We start from the raw sequence: 7633 nt of genomic DNA, 5'->3' as shown, positions 1-7633 counted from the left end.
CTGCATTTGCTTTCTAGGGAAAAGTAAGAAGACCTTTAAAAATTAAAAAATTATAATTATAGATAATTTTTCTTTCTAAGTTTCTTTAAATTATTTTAGCTTGTTACATTTCCTTCTCTTCTAAGAATACACTTTTTATTTATATATTATATGTTATTCTTATCTTTGACTACAATATATGACAAATTAACAGGAACATAAGACATCTAAAGTTTACTGTATTTTATGTTTTATATTTGCAGCAAGTCAGTTTTTTGATAAATCCTCTTAATAAATTCTTTTGATAACCAAATATATTAACCACAGTAGAATCAGGAGGGAAATAGACATTACCAAAATTGTTTTAAATTTTCCTAAGTTAAAGGTATCATAATTGTGAAAGGATGTGGCATTTTACATTTTTAAATATTTGCCTTTCATAAATTTTCCCCATCTAAAAGTAACATTTGGGGGGTGGTTAATATATAGAAAAATGGGTTTTGGGCTAAACAGTTGTTTAGCTTAACAGGTGAGTGCTATGTAAATATGAATAAAGACTATTAATTTATGCAACTGTTATTTTAAAAATTCTCCTAGAACTCATTTACTTCCCCAGTGGAGACATTGAGGTCATTTGCAAAAGTTCATTCTTAGAGAAAATATAATCAATAAATCTAATATTTTCTCCCTTTTTAAGTATAAGCATCTAATTGTGATGAGCACTAGGTGTTGTATGAAAGTGTTGAATTGCTAAATTCTACATCAGAAAGTAATATTACACAGTATGTTAAATAATTGGAATTTAAATAGAAAATTTTTTTAGAATGGAACAAATAACTATTTTTGTTTCAAATAGTAGAATTACTAGACCCTACTCTATCTTTCTGTTGTGGTGGTTTAATGTTGAATGGAAGGTAATATAGCTGTCTTCTATTATCTCAACATTTCCATTCCTTCATTTATTAATCTATTCATTTCACATTTATTAATTCATTTATTACACAAACTTTTGAGTATTGAAACAATAGGAATTGTTTTGATATATAAAGTAATGAATTGGATGAGAAATGAATATACATAATATTAAGTTATTACAAATATTTGAGACTGTAAGAAAGCAGATAATGCAAAAAGACGTATTAAATAATGATTTCAACTCTAGAGCTTATCTGTTCAAAATCTATGGACCCATTACAATGAATGCAATAAGGACTACATAATGAATATCAGTTGTGCCATATTATTAAGGAACATATAAACCTTTCTTTTTAATCTGTGAAATAGGAATTTTGGATGCAGGCATTATCGACATTAAGGCTATTCCTTTCTCAAGAAGCAATGAAGTCAATCTATGAAAACTTAATCTGAGTCAGGAAGCTTTCAGGTTTGCTTGTCTCAGGGATCCCCTTCTCTCAAATACTCCTTGAGCCCTCTTCATACTGAAGACAGACTTTTTCTCTTAGGTGGATATGTGTTTTTTCTCTTTAAACTTCTCTGAAGCAGAGAATGAATATGAGCATTAAGCTTCAAAGAATTTCTCTGCATGCAAGCAATCGCTTGTCAACAAAACTATGATTAGTGATGCTTTATATAAAAATTCATAGAAAACAACAAGGTGCAATTAAAAACACTAAAGAAAAGAGCATTATTTCTTAAACTCTTGAAAAATTACACATGCTTACAGATACTTCTGAACTAAAAGAAAATACTTTTGGTAACTTGTTGAATAATGATTAACAAATCTAATTTCTTCACTTAATACAAACTTGTGATGGAAATAATGAATGAAGAAGTTTATTTTTGTTTAGGAGATTTCCATCAGCAAGGACCAATAGAGGGAGAGAGAGGGAGAGAGAGAGAGAGAGAGAATTGAAACATATCAGGTCAGCATATGGCTGTGTTCCTTATGTAGAGAACATATTAAATTACAAATCAGGAAACCAGAATTGTGATGTTTCCAAGTAGAATGAGAATATATCACATGAGCCTTTAATTTTGGGCACCCTAGAATCCTTTACCTATTTCCCTAATTGTGATTACTATGCAAATTTCAGAAACATTTTTTTGTTGTTGTTTTTCTTTGCCTTTGTTAGTATATTTTTCTTTCCTTTTCTTTCTTTATTTCCTTTAAATTATTTATTTGAGAGAGAGAGAGAGAGAGAAAGAGTGCATGTATATGTGCATGCCCGCCTGGGGAGGAGACAGCAAAGGTAAAGTATCTCCAATAGACTCCTTTCTGAGGGTCGATCCCAATGGGGGGGGGGGCTCCATCTCATGACTCATGAGATCAGGACCTGAGCCAAAACCAAGAGTCAGATCTTAACTGGCTAAGCCACCCAGGTAACTCTCCATCTTCATTTTTAATAGCTGATAGTAAATAGAGAAGTTCATAACACATATGTGGGGGGGGGTACTCCCATATGTACTAAATTGGTAGCTTTCGAATCTAACACTCCCTCTCTTTGGCAGAGAGGAAACAGTTACACACACATCTGAACTTATTGTTCTTTCAAAGAGATATACACCACCTGTTCTGTGTGTTCATTGGAAATACTGTACAGACTTCTGATGCTTTTGCTACAACAGCAAAAAGTGAATCATAATTCCAAGCAGATAAACATTACTGTTCTTAGTTCAGTCCTTTCAATAAACCCAAATATACATAGTTGGAGCTATAAATATATGGCTTTCCTATTGTAGAACTTTACTTAAGTTATATTGTTATTTATATACTTTTGTACAGGTTAAAATAGAAAACATAATACTTTATAGGAGAAGAAATGTAACTTTTTATTACATCTTTATTGTGTCTCTAAACATCTATATATGTCATTCAGATTCATCATAGTTTTGTCTTCTACAGATTACTGAAATAATAAATATTTCATTATACAAATTTTTGAAAATAAGAAAAAAACTTTAAGGAAGGAAAAAAAAAACAAATGTTCCCACTCAGATAGTTAACATTTTGAAACATTTTCAACAGTGGTATATATGTTTGCATTTCCTCTCTCACTTTGATAAATATTTAGACCACACGATGTGTGTGTGTGGGTTTAATACTTTTTCACATTTCATCATGAGCATTTGCCATGTTATCAAATATTACTTGAAAACATGATTACTAATGATAGTAGATAGTACAATATTACAATAGGTTAAATATCATAATTACTTAGCTGAGGCTGTCAGTGTTTTACTTTACAACTATCGTGAACATTCATGTGCATAAATTATTACATACATTTATGGGTTTTCTTTTAATGGATTTTAATTACAAATGTAATACATGGCCTTGGTAAAAAAAAAAATCACACAGTACAGACAAGTTTAAATTAATAAGTGTTTAAGTGTTTTCTTCCCACAGATGCCTGTTTTCAATTATAGACATTTCTACTATTAACAGTTTCTTATTAATACTTTCAGATTTTTTAAAATGAAGCTATTTTGCACATATTGTACCTTATATATTTTTTGAAACAAATTTTTTTGAACTACCTTGAGGGCTTTCTATATTTGAACCTTAAGAACTAATTTAATTCTAGTAATGTTTTCATTCTATTCTATGCATTGCTCAATGCCGTAATATATTTATTTTCCTCATGTACTCATTTAATTTCTTTCTTTTTTTTTCTGTTAAACAGCATACAAAAATATTTTGATCCACATATCTTTCAACATGGTTACTTGTAACTGCAAGATAAATCCCTAAAATATAAGAAGCTAAGTAAGCATTCAAATGCATTTAACAGTTTGGTAGTTGTTTCACATTTCATTTCTAAGACTTTTTACCAATTTTTGCCTCTGAAATAAAGTATGAGAGTGTATATTTCACCATTTCTTATTTTTTGCTGATATATATGCTATTTATCTTTTATTTTTCACTGCTTTAATAATGAGCAAAGCTAAGTATTTATTTTGTATATTATTTGCTCACCCTTTTCTTCACTTTCCTTTCCCTCCTCCCCTCCTTCCATCTTTCCATCTTTTGTAAAGCTCTGGATAATATTTTTTATCTAGAAAGCTCTTATTAGCTTGGACATGTTTTCATATATGTGTGTCTGTGTGTATTTAACTACATATAAGTTTAAAAACTTTTGCATACCTATCAAAAAGAGGAAGAGGAGATAATTCCTCTTAATAATTTGTTGTACACAGTTTTAGAATTTTGTATGTCAAATTAATGATATTTGAGTTTAGGTCATACTTAGAAAATCTTTTTTTCCTTTTTTTGAAAGAGAAAAAGACAGAGAGAGAATCTTCAGCAGGCTCCATGCCTAGCTCAGAGCCCAATGTAGGACTTGACACAGGGCTCAATCATGACTGGAGACTGAATCAAGAGTCGGAAGCTTAACTGACTGAGCCAACCAGGTGCCCAGAAAATCTTTTTTTCCTCCAAAGTTATTTTTTAAAGTTTGTGTTTTTAACTACATGGATATTTGGACAAGCTCTTCTCTACAAAAACCATTAAATCTGCCTGCAAAACTATTTTTGAAAATATTCTTAAAAGTATCAATAATGAACACAAAAAGAAGTGATAAAACCAAAATCTACTCATAAGAGGGAATTCCCAGAGGTAAGAGAAACATGGACTGTCTTTCAGTCCCCTGGTCTTGAGACCAGAAGGAATAAGGATTCAAGGTCTCACAGGAAGGGAAGACAAAAAGCAAATGCTTGAGTTGACTCAAGGTGGGGAATATAATGGAAGATTCTCCCTGTTTAAGGCAAGACCTAAAAGGTATGTTTTTTGTAAAAGCATGAAGCAAAGATAGAATTCTTCGCCCCCTGTTCCCCAATTATGCAAGGGAATTTGATTTAATTCTGAGCATGGCAAGGAGGAAAAATCCACAAGATGGTGTAATGATTATCCAGTCTTTGTGTGGATGTGCAGCAAAAAATTCTATCACCTGACGGTGCAAAAATACTGCAGGTCATAAACTTTTTAAAGTGATTTCTTGCTAGTAGAGTTTTCAAAGGCCTGTACTAAGCAAACATAAATTCCCTCTGTAATAAAGAATCTTGGGGATCCCTGGGTAGCGCAGCGGTTTGGCGCCTGACTTTGGCCCAGGGCGCGATCCTGGAGACCGGGGGTCGAATCCCACATCGGGCTCCCGGTGCATGGAGCCTGCTTCTCCCTCTGCCTGTGTCTCTGCCTCTCTCTCTCTCTCTCTCTCTCTGTGACTATCATAAATAAATAACAATTAAAAAAAAAAGAATCTTTACTCGTGATCCAAATAATTTTGTAAAGTAGTTGAGCAGCTCAAAGTAAAAAACAAACAAACATGAAACAAAATAAAATGAAACAAAGAAAGTCGTAAACTCAGATCCAGTAGAAAAAGAATGCTATAAGCAAAGGTGCAAAACTTTCAGGTATGGGAATTATCAGACACAGTTACACAGATTATAAAAAAAACTGTGCTTACTCTATTAAAAATGTTTAAAAAGCAAGTCAGAAAATACATCCAGAGAACAAGAAACTAAAAATAGTCACTGAGAGATTTGGAAAACATCTGGAGAGGAGCTTAGAAATTATAATGAGATAATTGAAAGAAAACAAATGTAATAATGTTGTGTTTTGGTATAGCTAGAGTGTCCTGTAATGATGGGCTAGTAGAAAGCCATTAGAATGCAGCACAAAAAGGTACAGGTGGCAAATATAAAAGAGGTTAATAGATGAGAATAGAGTGAGATATTCTAACTAAAGATTAAAGAGATGACCACTAATATATGTAGCTGAATGACATTCTCAAGGATGTTCATCAGGCACGAGAAATTGGAATCCAAGTAAAGTTGTGATATGGAAGACTGAAAGAGCTAAGTAAGTAATATAAGCCTAAATAAAACTGAATATATGAAATGATAGAACCATTGACCCTTGAACAGCATGGTTTTGAACTGTGTGAAACCTCTTATATGTGGATTATTTTTTGATAAATAAGGTACGGAATTGTAAATGTATTTTCTCTTTTTGAGAATTTCCTTAATAACATTTTATTTTCTCTAGCTTCCTTTATTTTAAGAGTATTATATATAAGACATAAAACATAAGAAATAGGTGTTAACTATTTATGTTATCAGTAAGGTTTTCTGGTCAGCTGTAGGCTCTTAGTGGTTAACTTTGAAGACATCGACCTCAATGATAATTTTCATAGAAATTGAAATTTAAACCTCAATGCGTTACCATTACAAATTTTCCCTCATACCAAAACCTAAATATCTGCTAGTATCAAGCATTGGTGATGATATACTGCAACAGCAATTCTGCTGTTAGTGGGAACTTGCATAAGTAAACTTCTTTGGACGATAGTCTGGATATTTGTTAATTTTATTATTTGTTATATATCTTAGAAAAACTTTCTAATGAGTACTAATACTAGAATATTCATGGAAGCATTGCTCATTACAGACCCAACCCAGAAAATTGAATTGTCAATTGCAGTAGAATGGACACATAATTTGTGGTTCATTCCCAGGAAGAAATGCTATGCAGCACCTGCTAAATGTGAAAATGAAGGAACTGTAGCTATGAATGAATATGTTATATGCTACTATTTACCCATCATTCTGAACCAAGCAAAGTGACACTATCTTTCCGTATCACTGTAAGCACTCCTGTTGAGAGAGTGAAGTGGCTCCTATCAGCTAGTAAGAGCTGATGGTTAAATTTTCAGTAGTTTGTTAACCATTGGTAACTTGAAATTTATCATTCTAAAAGTATTAACATGACAACAATCAGAAAATGCTACAAATCAGAGCTTTGGTGTTATTTATTCCATGGGGAACTAATTGTTTAACATTTGCCAGCATCCTATTAAGTGAGGGACACTAAGGCTTTTAGAAGTCACAATTGTCTATGTCTATATAAGATGGTGGTTAAGTAGGTTTTCACTCTCAAGTGAGACTTAAAACTCTCAAGCACTTTTATGTTTTATTCTATATTAATTATATCTTACAATAAAAGCAATCATAGCAAAGTGATTCTTTTAATAATTTCATGGTGTTAGATTCATGTATAATTTTTAAAAGATTATATTAATTTTTTTGAGAAAGAAAGAGAGCATGAGCAGGTGGAAAGGAGCAGAGGTAGGAGCAGACTCCACGCTGAGCTGGGAACCTGACTCAGGCTCCACCCCTAGACCCTGGGATCATGACCTAAGCCAAAGGCAGGCACTTAACTGACAGTCACCCAGGCATCCCTATGTATATGTTTTTGACATAATTGGAATGTATTTCAGTAATAAGAATGAAATATGAAATCTAGTCTCATCGTTTTCAAAACTGGTTAGTGGCCAAACCTGGATTCGGATACAATTGTCCAATTCAAAGCCTTTATTCTTTGCTCTATTGGAGGATACCTTGATTATGTCATGTGATTTTTATCCAGTTTCCCACTTGTCTCTTTGTAGCACCCTGCTCAAGAGTCACAAGGATGGAGGTTAATGTTATGAATTTGCTTTTGCACCATAAGGTCAAAGAAATGAAATTATTTTGGCAACCAAGTAGTGGGTTTGATTCCATGATTTCAAGACAATTGTTTCCCCAATTTAAACAAATATCAATAACCCAAGAATATTATAACAGTCAAGATATATATATATATATATATATATATATAGTCACAATCTCTCATAATACACAATCACTGTATCATATT

This window comes from Canis aureus, chromosome 4 (assembly GCF_053574225.1).
Source record: "Canis aureus isolate CA01 chromosome 4, VMU_Caureus_v.1.0, whole genome shotgun sequence".
NCBI lineage: Eukaryota > Metazoa > Chordata > Mammalia > Carnivora > Canidae > Canis > Canis aureus.
This window is presented reverse-complemented; position numbering follows the sequence as displayed.